Source organism: Lissotriton vulgaris, chromosome 8 (assembly GCF_964263255.1).
Source record: "Lissotriton vulgaris chromosome 8, aLisVul1.2, whole genome shotgun sequence".
Lineage (NCBI taxonomy): Eukaryota > Metazoa > Chordata > Amphibia > Caudata > Salamandridae > Lissotriton > Lissotriton vulgaris.
The window spans coordinates 152,597,163-152,610,290 of NC_141696.1; the positions used below are offsets into that span (position 1 = coordinate 152,597,163).

At 43.4% G+C, this 13,128-nt stretch overlaps 6 non-coding genes across 6 annotated transcripts; all 6 read left to right on the forward strand.

Moving 5' to 3' along the window:
• The first annotated feature begins 2,368 nt into the window (after positions 1–2,368).
• On the forward strand, positions 2,369–2,451 carry TRNAL-UAG (transfer RNA leucine (anticodon UAG)). The gene has a single exon. It is a non-coding gene; the product is annotated as a tRNA-Leu (tRNA).
• Positions 2,452–3,083: 632 nt separating this feature from the next.
• Positions 3,084–3,166, forward strand: TRNAL-CAG (transfer RNA leucine (anticodon CAG)). Its single transcript has one exon. It is a non-coding gene; the product is annotated as a tRNA-Leu (tRNA).
• Positions 3,167–4,465: 1,299 nt separating this feature from the next.
• TRNAL-UAG (transfer RNA leucine (anticodon UAG)) lies at positions 4,466–4,548 on the forward strand. Its single transcript has one exon. It is a non-coding gene; the product is annotated as a tRNA-Leu (tRNA).
• A 632-nt stretch (positions 4,549–5,180) lies between these two features.
• TRNAL-CAG (transfer RNA leucine (anticodon CAG)) lies at positions 5,181–5,263 on the forward strand. The gene has a single exon. It is a non-coding gene; the product is annotated as a tRNA-Leu (tRNA).
• A 3,397-nt stretch (positions 5,264–8,660) lies between these two features.
• On the forward strand, positions 8,661–8,743 carry TRNAQ-UUG (transfer RNA glutamine (anticodon UUG)). Its single transcript has one exon. It is a non-coding gene; the product is annotated as a tRNA-Gln (tRNA).
• Positions 8,744–12,842: 4,099 nt separating this feature from the next.
• Positions 12,843–12,925, forward strand: TRNAL-UAG (transfer RNA leucine (anticodon UAG)). The gene has a single exon. It is a non-coding gene; the product is annotated as a tRNA-Leu (tRNA).
• Positions 12,926–13,128: the final 203 nt, after the last annotated feature.

Genomic DNA, 13,128 nt, shown 5'->3' on the forward strand with positions numbered 1-13,128 from the left:
TTCCTACTTCCTGTGCAGTAGTTGTTTGTGTAGAGAGAGAGGTCGCAGGCAAGGTAATTTTGTGAGTAGGATACAGGACCCTAAATAGCTGGTGAGAGGTATGAGGTATTCTAAAAGCATAAAAATTGTACACCTGTGAAATGAAATGCTTTCACATGTGATCTTCTGTGTTTATTGTCCTGTGCATAAAGTTGCACCTTGTGTTTGAAGGTTTAAATTATTTCAGGCTTGCATGGAGGCAGAAATTTCTGAGTGACTTTTATACATTTCTTAAGACTCTGCACTGTCAGGATGGCCGAGTGGTCTAAGGCGCTGTGTTTAGGCTGCAGTTTCTTCTGGAGGCGTGGGTTCAAATCCCACTTTTGACATGACTTTTGGAGATATAATCTCCTTTTTCAGGTTAACATCTGATGGAAGTTGCATCTGTTTGTCTTCACCTGGGATGTGATTCCGTCCTCATCTAGTCAAGAGAGCTGGGGTTTCTCATATATTTCGGTTGTATAAAGTCTTGCTGACAAAGTGCAGTCCTTACTATGTGAGCATAGGACCCATGTAAGAGCTCATCTGGAAGAGTCATGCTCTTGTATGCCCTGGCCAGACAGGCCATGCAAATATGGAAGAATGCCTAGCATCTGGTAGACAGTTGGACTCCAGCACACTTACGGCAATTTCCTCAGGGCTGTGATCAGGGGCTGCTTAGATTTGCGTATTCCACCCTATGTTGTGACATTGAAATTCCTTGTTGAATTTGCTTTAGCTAGCCAAGAGGTGGCTGTTGACTCAATTTCAAAGCAGCTTTGGGCCGTTCAAGTGGCTGGTGAATAGCACTTTCTCTTTGTACGCCTTAAAGGTCTAAAGAGTTCTTCATAGGTACTGCTCTCTATGGATTGTTCAAAGATCTGTTGGAAGTACTTATAATAGGATAAATAAATTGAGGGCATGCCTTTTCGGTACCCCACTTGCATGGCTGTCTGGCCTGTGGAAGGTTCCACAAATGCAAGACAGGATAGCCGAGTTGTCTAAGGCGCTGCGTTCAGGTTATAGTCTCTTCTGGAGGTGTGGGTTCAAATCTCACTTCTGACAATTGTGTGTTTACTCTACTTTTTTCTTGAGAGAGAAAAAATCAGATAATTTCCCTCACATGGGCTTATATGGTTGTCTACTTGGAAAAGTGCAGTGAGTTTTTTTCTTGCTCTAGCCACTCATGGCCTAAGATGTGTGCTTTTTTTGGTTCACAATATCTTTCCCTCTCTGTTGATGATCAAGCAACATGTGCTCAGGATGCCCGAGTGGTCTAAGGCGCTGCGTTAAGACCGCAGTCTCTCCTGGAGGCGTGGGTTCGAATCCCACTTCTGACAAACCTTTAAGTCCATTTTGTCTCTGAGTTCTTTTAGAATCTCAGCTAAAAATTGGCAGTGCTTATAATATCTGAATAAATAACAAACTTCAGTTTCAACTGCAAATTAATTTGCCCAATTCTGTCTTCAAGCTCGTATAATATTCTTCTAGCCCTCGTGGTGTTGTATGTGTTTTTTGGGGAGTGCTTAAAAAGTCCCTTTTATTAATGAGATGGGTTACATTCAGTCTTGTGATATTTTTGGTTTCCAATAAGTAGATTGTTAATTTTATGTAACCTCATTTTCTAATGCTCCATTCAAGAGATGTTTCCACTATGAAATGCAGAGCAACGGGAAAGAGCAAGTGAGTTAGAAGGGGTGTTGAGGAAGGAGAGAATGAAACAAAGACAGAGTGAGTGAACGGCAGGTAGGCCTAGAAGAGGAGACTAGAAGTGAAAACGACATACTTTTCCCTGCTTTTGACCTTCCACCCATCCCAAACCGACCACAAACGTACCATCTATGCAACGTTGGTATGCAGAAATTCACGCCTCAGCCAGTGAGGGTGAGTCCTAGGCCAGGGGCTAGAGAGCAAAAGACTGCATGTGCTCAGACGTTCCCTGCTAGGGACAGTTGATCTGAAACAAGGTCTGCTCTCTTGTATCCAGCAAGGATCTAGAAATCCTGCATGAATCTGCAAGGCACATTGACAGCATACATTTGCATAATATGCCCCACCTTCTGCCTTCCTACTTCCTGTGCAGTAGTTGTTTATGTAGAGAGAGAGGTCGCAGGCAAGGTAATTTTGTGAGTAGGATACAGGACCCTAAATAGCTGGTGAGAGGTATGAGGTATTCTAAAAGCATAAAATTTGTACACCTGTGAAATGAAATGCTTTCACATGTGATCTTCTGTGTTTATTGTCCTGTGCATAAAGTTGCACCTTGTGTTTGAAGGTTTAAATTATTTCAGGCTTGCATGGAGGCAGAAATTTCTGAGTGACTTTTATACATTTCTTAAGACTCTGCACTGTCAGGATGGCCGAGTGGTCTAAGGTGCTGTGTTTAGGCTGCAGTCTCCTCTGGAGGCGTGGGTTCAAATCCCACTTCTGACATGACTTTTGGAGATATAATCTCCTTTTTCAGGTTAACATCTGATGGAAGTTGCATCTGTTGGTCTTCACCTGGGATGTGATTCCGTCCTCATCTAGTCAAGAGAGCTGGGGTTTCTCATATATTTCGGTTGTATAAAGTCTTGCTGACAAAGTGCAGTCCTTACTATGTGAGCATAGGACCCATGTAAGAGCTCATCTGGAAGAGTCATGCTCTTGTATGCCCTGGCCAGACAGGCCATGCAAATATGGAAGAATGCCTAGCATCTGGTAGACAGTTGGACTCCAGCACACTTACGGCAATTTCCTCAGGGCTGTGATCAGGGGCTGCTTAGATTTGCGTATTCCACCCTATGTTGTGACATTGAAATTCCTTGGTGAATTTGCTTTAGCTAGCCAAGAGGTGGCTGTTGACTCAATTTCAAAGCAGCTTTGGGCCGTTCAAGTGGCTGGTGAATAGCACTTTCTCTTTGTACGCCTTAAAGGTCTAAAGAGTTCTTCATAGGTACTGCTCTCTATGGATTGTTCAAAGATCTGTTGGAAGTACTTATAATAGGATAAATAAATTGAGGGCATGCCTTTTCGGTACCCCACTTGCATGGCTGTCTGGCCTGTGGAAGGTTCCACACATGCAAGTCAGGATGGCCGAGTGGTCTAAGGCGCTGCATTCAGGTTGTAGTCTCTTCTTGAGGCGTGGGTTCAAATCCCACTTCTGACAATTGTGTGTTTACTCTACTTTTTTCTTGAGAGAGAAAAAATCAGATCATTTCCCTCACATGGGCTTATATGGTTGTCTACTTGGAAAAGTGCAGTGAGTTTTTTTCTTGCTCTAGCCACTCATGGCCTAAGATGTGTGCTTTTTTTGGTTCACAATATCTTTTCCTCTCTGTTGATGATAAAGCAACATGTGTTCAGGATGGCCGAGTGGTCTAAGGCGCTGCGTTAAGGCCGCAGTCTCACCTGGAGGCGTGGGTTCGAATCCCACTTCTGACCAAACTTTAAGTCCATTTTGTCTCTGAGTTCTTTTAGAATCTCAGCTAAAAATTGGCAGTGCATATAATATCTGAATAAGTAACAAACTTCAGTTTCAACTGCAAATGAATCTGCCCAATTCTGTCTTCAAGCTCGTATAATATTCTTCTAGCACTCGTGGTGTTTTATGTGTTTTTTGGGGGGTGCTTAAAAAGTCCCTTTTATTAATGAAATGGGTTACATTCAGTCTTGTGATATTTTTGGTTTCCAATAAGTAGATTGTTAATTTTATGTAACCTCATTTTCTAATGCTCCATTCAAGGGATGTTTCCACTATGAAATGCAGAGCAAGGGGAAAGAGCACAAGTGATAGAGCGAGTGAGTGAGAAGGGGTGTTGAGGAAGGAGAGAATGAAACAAAGACAGAGTGAGTGAACGGCAGGTAGGCCTAGAAGAGGAGACTAGAAGTGACGGCGACATACTTTTCCCTGCTTTTGACCTCCCACCCATCCCAAACCGACCACAAACGTACCATCTATGCAACGTTGGTATGCAGAAATTCACGCCTCAGCCAGTGAGGGTGAGTCCCAGGCCAGGGGCTAGAGAGCAAAAGACTGCATGTGCTCAGACGTTCCCTGCTAGGGACAGTTGATCTGAAACAAGGTCTGCTCTCTTGTATCCAGCAAGGATCTAGAAATCCTGCATGAATCTGCAAGGCACAATGACAGCATACATTTGCATAATATGCCCCACCTTCTGCCTTCCTACTTCCTGTGCAGTAGTTGTTTGTGTAGAGAGAGAGGTCGCAGGCAAGGTAATTTTGTGAGTAGGATACAGGACCCTAAATAGCTGGTGAGAGGTATGAGGTATTCTAAAAGCATAAAAATTGTACACCTGTGAAATGAAATGCTTTCACATGTGATCTTCTGTGTTTATTGTCCTGTGCATAAAGTTGCACCTTGTGTTTGAAGGTTTAAATTATTTCAGGCTTGCATGGAGGCAGAAATTTCTGAGTGACTTTTATACATTTCTTAAGACTCTGCACTGTCAGGATGGCCGAGTGGTCTAAGGCGCTGTGTTTAGGCCGCAGTCTCCTCTGGAGGCGTGGGTTCGAATCCCACTTCTGACATGACTTTTGGAGATATAATCTCCTTTTTCAGGTTAACATCTGATGGAAGTTGCATCTGTTGGTCTTCACCTGGGATGTGATTCCGTCCTCATCTAGTCAAGAGAGCTGGAGTTTCTCATATATTTCGGTTGTATAAAGTCTTGCTGACAAAGTGCAGTCCCTACTATATGAGCATAGGACCCATGTAAGAGCTCATCTGGAAGAGTCATGCTCTTGTATGCCCTGGCCAGACAGGCCATGCAAATATGGAAGAATGCCTAGCATCTGGTAGACAGTTGGACTCCAGCTCACTTACGGCAATTTCCTCAGGGCTGTGATCAGGGGCTGCTTAGATTTGCGTATTCCACCCTATGTTGTGACATTGAAATTCCTTGTTGAATTTGCTTTAGCTAGCCAAGAGGTGGCTGTTGACTCAATTTCAAAGCAGCTTTGGGCCGTTCAAGTGGCTGGTTAATAGCACTTTCTCTTTGTACGCCTTAAAGGTCTAAAGAGTTCTTCATAGGTACTGCTCTCTATGGATTGTTCAAAGATCTGTTGGAAGTACTTATAATAGGATAAATAAATTGAGGGCATGCCTTTTCGGTACCCCACTTGCATGGCTGTCTGGCCTGTGGAAGGTTCCACAAATGCAAGTCAGGATGGCCGAGTGGTCTAAGGCGCTGCGTTCAGGTCGCAGTCTCTTCTCGAGGCGTGGGTTCAAATCCCACTTCTGACAATTGTGTGTTTGCTCTACTTTTTTCTTGAGAGAGAAAAAATCAGATCATTTCCCTCACATGGGCTTATATGGTTGTCTACTTGGAAAAGTGCAGTGAGTTTTTTTCTTGCTCTAGCCACTCATGACCTAAGATGTGTGCTTTTTTTGGTTCACAATATCTTTCCCTCTCTGTAGATGATCAAGCAACATGTGGTCAGGATGGCCGAGTGGTCTAAGGCGCTGTGTTAAGACCGCAGTCTCTCCTGGAGACGTGGGTTCGAATTCCACTTCTGACAAAACGTTAAGTCCATTTTGTCTCTGAGTTCTTTTAGAATCTCAGCTAAAAATTGGCAGTGCATATAATATCTGAATAAGTAACAAACTTCAGTTTCAACTGCAAATGAATTTGCCCAATTCTGTCTTCAAGCTCGTATAATATTCTTCTAGCACTCGTGGTGCTTTATGTGTTTTTTGGGGGGTGATTAAAAAGTCCCTTTTATTAATGAAATGGGTTACATTCAGTCTTGTGATATTTTTGGTTTCCAATAAGTAGATTGTTAATTTTATGTAACCTCATTTTCTAATGCTCCATTCAAGAGATGTTTCCATTATGAAATGCAGAGCAAGGGGAAAGAGCACAAGTGATAGAGCGAGTGAGTGAGAAGGGGTGTTGAGGAAGGAGAGAATGAAACAAAGACAGAGTGAGTGAACGGCAGGTAGGCCTAGAAGAGGAGACTAGAAGTGAAGGCGACATACTTTTCCCTGCTTTTGACCTCCCACCCATCCCAAACCGACCACAAACGTACCATCTATGCAACGTTGGTATGCAGAAATTCACGCCTCAGCCAGTGAGGGTGAGTCCCAGGCCAGGGGCTAGAGAGCAAAAGACTGCATGTGCTCAGACGTTCCCTGCTAGGGACAGTTGATCTGAAACAAGGTCTGCTCTCTTGTATCCAGCAAGGATCTAGAAATCCTGCATGAATCTGCAAGGCACAATGACAGCATACATTTGCATAATATGCCCCACCTTCTGCCTTCCTACTTCCTGTGCAGTAGTTGTTTGTGTAGAGAGAGAGGTCGCAGGCAAGGTAATTTTGTGAGTAGGATACAGGACCCTAAATAGCTGGTGAGAGGTATGAGGTATTCTAAAAGCATAAAAATTGTACACCTGTGAAATGAAATGCTTTCACATGTGATCTTCTGTGTTTATTGTCCTGTGCATAAAGTTGCACCTTGTGTTTGAAGGTTTAAATTATTTCAGGCTTGCATGGAGGCAGAAATTTCTGAGTGACTTTTATACATTTCTTAAGACTCTGCACTGTCTGGATGGCCAAGTGGTCTAAGGCGCTGTGTTTAGGCCGCAGTCTCCTCTGGAGGCGTGGGTTCGAATCCCACTTCTGACATGACTTTTGGAGATATAATCTCCTTTTTCAGGTTAACATCTGATGGAAGTTGCATCTGTTGGTCTTCACCTGGGATGTGCTTCCGTCCTCATCTAGTCAAGAGAGCTGGGGTTTCTCATATATTTCGGTTGTATAAAGTCTTGCTGACAAAGTGCAGTCCTTACTATATGAGCATAGGACCCATGTAAGAGCTCATCTGGAAGAGTCATGCTCTTGTATGCCCTGGCCAGACATGCCATGCAAATATGGAAGAATGCCTAGCATCTGGTAGACAGTTGGACTCCAGCACACTTACGGCAATTTCCTCAGGGCTGTGATCAGGGGCTGCTTAGATTTGCGTATTCCACCCTATGTTGTGACATTGAAATTCCTTGTTGAATTTGCTTTAGCTAGCCAAGAGGTGGCTGTTGACTCAATTTCAAAGCAGCTTTGGGCCGTTCAAGTGGCTGGTTAATAGCACTTTCTCTTTGTACGCCTTAAAGGTCTAAAGAGTTCTTCATAGGTACTGCTCTCTATGGATTGTTCAAAGATCTGTTGGAAGTACTTATAATAGGATAAATAAATTGAGGGCATGCCTTTTCGGTACCCCACTTGCATGGCTGTCTGGCCTGTGGAAGGTTCCACACATGCAAGTCAGGATGACTGAGTGGTCTAAGGCGCTGCGTTCAGGTCGCAGTCTCTTCTCGAGGTGTGGGTTCAAATCCCACTTCTGACAATTGTGTGTTTACTCTACTTTTTTCTTGAGAGAGAAAAAATCAGATCATTTCCCTCACATGGGCTTATATGGTTGTCTACTTGGAAAAGTGCAGTGAGTTTTTTTCTTGCTCTAGCCACTCATGACCTAAAATGTGTGCTTTTTTTGGTTCACAATATCTTTCCCTCTCTGTAGATGATCAAGCAACATGTGGTCAGGATGGCCGAGTGGTCTAAGGTGCTGTGTTAAGGCCACAGTCTCTCCTGGAGACGTGGGTTCGAATCCCACTTCTGACAAAACTTTAAGTCCATTTTGTCTCTGAGTTCTTTTAGAATCTCAGCTAAAAATTGGCAGTGCATATAATATCTAAATAAGTAACAAACTTCAGTTTCAACTGCAAATGAATTTGCCCAATTCTGTCTTCAAGCTCGTATAATATTCTTCTAGCACTCGTGGTGCTTTATGTGTTTTTTGGGGGGGTGATTAAAAAGTCCCTTTTATTAATGAAATGGGTTACATTCAGTCTTGTGATATTTTTGGTTTCCAATAAGTAGATTGTTAATTTTATGTAACCTCATTTTCTAATGCTCCATTCAAGGGATGTTTCCACTATGAAATGCAGAGCAAGGGGAAAGAGCACAAGTGATAGAGCGAGTGAGTGAGAAGGGGTGTTGAGGAAGGAGAGAATGAAACAAAGACAGAGTGAGTGAACGGCAGGTAGGCCTAGAAGAGGAGACTAGAAGTGACGGCGACATACTTTTCCCTGCTTTTGACCTCCCACCCATCCCAAACCGACCACAAACGTACCATCTATGCAACGTTGGTATGCAGAAATTCATGCCTCAGCCAGTGAGGGTGAGTCCCAGGCCAGGGGCTAGAGAGCAAAAGACTGCATGTGCTCAGACGTTCCCTGCTAGGGACAGTTGATCTGAAACAAGGTCTGCTCTCTTGTATCCAGCAAGGATCTAGAAATCCTGCATGAATCTGCAAGGCACAATGACAGCATACATTTGCATAATATGCCCCACCTTCTGCCTTCCTACTTCCTGTGCAGTAGTTGTTTGTGTAGAGAGAGAGGTCGCAGGCAAGGTAATTTTGTGAGTAGGATACAGGACCCTAAATAGCTGGTGAGAGGTATGAGGTATTCTAAAAGCATAAAAATTGTACACCTGTGAAATGAAATGCTTTCACATGTGATCTTCTGTGTTTATTGTCCTGTGCATAAAGTTGCACCTTGTGTTTGAAGGTTTAAATTATTTCAGGCTTGCATGGAGGCAGAAATTTCTGAGTGACTTTTATACATTTCTTAAGACTCTGCACTGTCAGGATGGCCGAGTGGTCTAAGGATCTGTGTTTTGGCCGCAGTCTCCTCTGGAGGCGTGGGTTCGAATCCCACTTCTGACATGACTTTTGGAGATATAATCTCCTTTTTCAGGTTAACATCTGATGGAAGTTGCATCTGTTGGTCTTCACCTGGGATGTGATTCCGTCCTCATCTAGTCAAGAGAGCTGGAGTTTCTCATATATTTCGGTTGTATAAAGTCTTGCTGACAAAGTGCAGTCCCTACTATATGAGCATAGGACCCATGTAAGAGCTCATCTGGAAGAGTCATGCTCTTGTATGCCCTGGCCAGACAGGCCATGCAAATATGGAAGAATGCCTAGCATCTGGTAGACAGTTGGACTCCAGCTCACTTACGGCAATTTCCTCAGGGCTGTGATCAGGGGCTGCTTAGATTTGCGTATTCCACCCTATGTTGTGACATTGAAATTCCTTGTTGAATTTGCTTTAGCTAGCCAAGAGGTGGCTGTTGACTCAATTTCAAAGCAGCTTTGGGCCGTTCAAGTGGCTGGTTAATAGCACTTTCTCTTTGTACGCCTTAAAGGTCTAAAGAGTTCTTCATAGGTACTGCTCTCTATGGATTGTTCAAAGATCTGTTGGAAGTACTTATAATAGGATAAATAAATTGAGGGCATGCCTTTTCGGTACCCCACTTGCATGGCTGTCTGGCCTGTGGAAGGTTCCACAAATGCAAGTCAGGATGGCCGAGTGGTCTAAGGCGCTGCGTTCAGGACGCAGTCTCTTCTCGAGGTGTGGATTCAAATCCCACTTCTGACAATTGTGTGTTTCCGCTACTTTTTTCTTGAGAGAGAAAAAATCAGATCATTTCCCTCACATGGGCTTATATGGTTGTCTACTTGGAAAAGTGCAGTGAGTTTTTTTCTTGCTCTAGCCACTCATGACCTAAGATGTGTGCTTTTTTTGGTTCACAATATCTTTCCCTCTCTGTAGATGATCAAGCAACATGTGGTCAGGATGGCCGAGTGGTCTAAGGTGCTGTGTTAAGGCCACAGTCTCTCCTGGAGACGTGGGTTCGAATCCCACTTCTGACAAAACTTTAAGTCCATTTTGTCTCTGAGTTCTTTTAGAATCTCAGCTAAAAATTGGCAGTGCATATAATATCTAAATAAGTAACAAACTTCAGTTTCAACTGCAAATGAATTTGCCCAATTCTGTCTTCAAGCTCGTATAATATTCTTCTAGCACTCGTGGTGCTTTATGTGTTTTTTGGGGGGGTGATTAAAAAGTCCCTTTTAATAATGAAATGGGTTACATTCAGTCTTGTGATATTTTTGGTTTCCAATAAGTAGATTGTTAATTTTATGTAACCTCATTTTCTAATGCTCCATTCAAGAGATGTTTCCACTATGAAATGCAGAGCAAGGGGAAAGAGCACAAGTGATAGAGCGAGTGAGTGAGAAGGGGTGTTGAGGAAGGAGAGAATGAAACAAAGACAGAGTGAGTGAACGGCAGGTAGGCCTAGAAGAGGAGACTAGAAGTGAAGGCGACATACTTTTCCCTGCTTTTGACCTTCCACCCATCCCAAACCAACCACAAACGTACCATCTATGCAACGTTGGTATCGCAGAAATTCACGCCTCAGCCAGTGAGGGTGAGTCCCAGGCCAGGGGCTAGAGAGCAAAAGACTGCATGTGCTCAGACGTTCCCTGCTAGGGACAGTTGATCTGAAACAAGGTCTGCTCTCTTGTATCCAGCAAGGATCTAGAAATCCTGCATGAATCTGCAAGGCACATTGACAGCATACATTTGCATAATATGCCCCACCTTCTGCCTTCCTACTTCCTGTGCAGTAGTTGTTTGTGTAGAGAGAGAGGTCGCAGGCAAGGTAATTTTGTGAGTAGGATACAGGACCCTAAATAGCTGGTGAGAGGTATGAGGTATTCTAAAAGCATAAAAATTGTACACCTGTGAAATGAAATGCTTTCACATGTGATCTTCTGTGTTTATTGTCCTGTGCATAAAGTTGCACCTTGTGTTTGAAGGTTTAAATTATTTCAGGCTTGCATGGAGGCAGAAATTTCTGAGTGACTTTTATACATTTCTTAAGACTCTGCTCTGTCAGGATGGCCGAGTGGTCTAAGGCGCTGTGTTTAGGCTGCAGTTTCTTCTGGAGGCGTGGGTTCAAATCCCACTTCTGACATGACTTTTGGAGATATAATCTCCTTTTTCAGGTTAACATCTGATGGAAGTTGCATCTGTTGGTCTTCACCTGGGATGTGATTCCGTCCTCATCTAGTCAAGAGAGCTGGGGTTTCTCATATATTTCGGTTGTATAAAGTCTTGCTGACAAAGTGCAGTCCTTACTATGTGAGCATAGGACCCATGTAAGAGCTCATCTGGAAGAGTCATGCTCTTGTATGCCCTGGCCAGACAGGCCATGCAAATATGGAAGAATGCCTAGCATCTGGTAGACAGTTGGACTCCAGCACACTTACGGCAATTTCCTCAGGGCTGTGATCAGGGGCTGCTTAGATTTGCGTATTCCACCCTATGTTGTGACATTGAAATTCCTTGTTGAATTTGCTTTAGCTAGCCAAGAGGTGGCTGTTGACTCAATTTCAAAGCAGCTTTGGGCCGTTCAAGTGGCTGGTGAATAGCACTTTCTCTTTGTACGCCTTAAAGGTCTAAAGAGTTCTTCATAGGTACTGCTCTCTATGGATTGTTCAAAGATCTGTTGGAAGTACTTATAATAGGATAAATAAATTGAGGGCATGCCTTTTCGGTACCCCACTTGCATGGCTGTCTGGCCTGTGGAAGGTTCCACAAATGCAAGACAGGATGGCCGAGTTGTCTAAGGCGCTGCGTTCAGGTTATAGTCTCTTCTGGAGGTGTGGGTTCAAATCTCACTTCTGACAATTGTGTGTTTACTCTACTTTTTTCTTGAGAGAGAAAAAATCAGATAATTTCCCTCACATGGGCTTATATGGTTGTCTACTTGGAAAAGTGCAGTGAGTTTTTTTCTTGCTCTAGCCACTCATGGCCTAAGATGTGTGCTTTTTTTGGTTCACAATATCTTTCCCTCTCTGTTGATGATCAAGCAACATGTGCTCAGGATGCCCGAGTGGTCTAAGGCGCTGCGTTAAGACCGCAGTCTCTCCTGGAGGCGTGGGTTCGAATCCCACTTCTGACAAACCTTTAAGTCCATTTTGTCTCTGAGTTCTTTTAGAATCTCAGCTAAAAATTGGCAGTGCTTATAATATCTGAATAAATAACAAACTTCAGTTTCAACTGCAAATTAATTTGCCCAATTCTGTCTTCAAGCTCGTATAATATTCTTCTAGCCCTCGTGGTGTTGTATGTGTTTTTTGGGGAGTGCTTAAAAAGTCCCTTTTATTAATGAGATGGGTTACATTCAGTCTTGTGATATTTTTGGTTTCCAATAAGTAGATTGTTAATTTTATGTAACCTCATTTTCTAATGCTCCATTCAAGAGATGTTTCCACTATGAAATGCAGAGCAACGGGAAAGAGCAAGTGAGTTAGAAGGGGTGTTGAGGAAGGAGAGAATGAAACAAAGACAGAGTGAGTGAACGGCAGGTAGGCCTAGAAGAGGAGACTAGAAGTGAAAACGACATACTTTTCCCTGCTTTTGACCTTCCACCCATCCCAAACCGACCACAAACGTACCATCTATGCAACGTTGGTATGCAGAAATTCACGCCTCAGCCAGTGAGGGTGAGTCCTAGGCCAGGGGCTAGAGAGCAAAAGACTGCATGTGCTCAGACGTTCCCTGCTAGGGACAGTTGATCTGAAACAAGGTCTGCTCTCTTGTATCCAGCAAGGATCTAGAAATCCTGCATGAATCTGCAAGGCACATTGACAGCATACATTTGCATAATATGCCCCACCTTCTGCCTTCCTACTTCCTGTGCAGTAGTTGTTTATGTAGAGAGAGAGGTCGCAGGCAAGGTAATTTTGTGAGTAGGATACAGGACCCTAAATAGCTGGTGAGAGGTATGAGGTATTCTAAAAGCATAAAAATTGTACACCTGTGAAATGAAATGCTTTCACATGTGATCTTCTGTGTTTATTGTCCTGTGCATAAAGTTGCACCTTGTGTTTGAAGGTTTAAATTATTTCAGGCTTGCATGGAGGCAGAAATTTCTAAGTGACTTTTATACATTTCTTAAGACTCTGCACTGTCAGGATGGCCGAGTGGTCTAAGGTGCTGTGTTTAGGCTGCAGTCTCCTCTGGAGGCGTGGGTTCAAATCCCACTTCTGACATGACTTTTGGAGATATAATCTCCTTTTTCAGGTTAACATCTGATGGAAGTTGCATCTGTTGGTCTTCACCTGGGATGTGATTCCGTCCTCATCTAGTCAAGAGAGCTGGGGTTTCTCATATATTTCGGTTGTATAAAGTCTTGCTGACAAAGTGCAGTCCTTACTATGTGAGCATAGGACCCATGTAAGAGCTCATCTGGAAG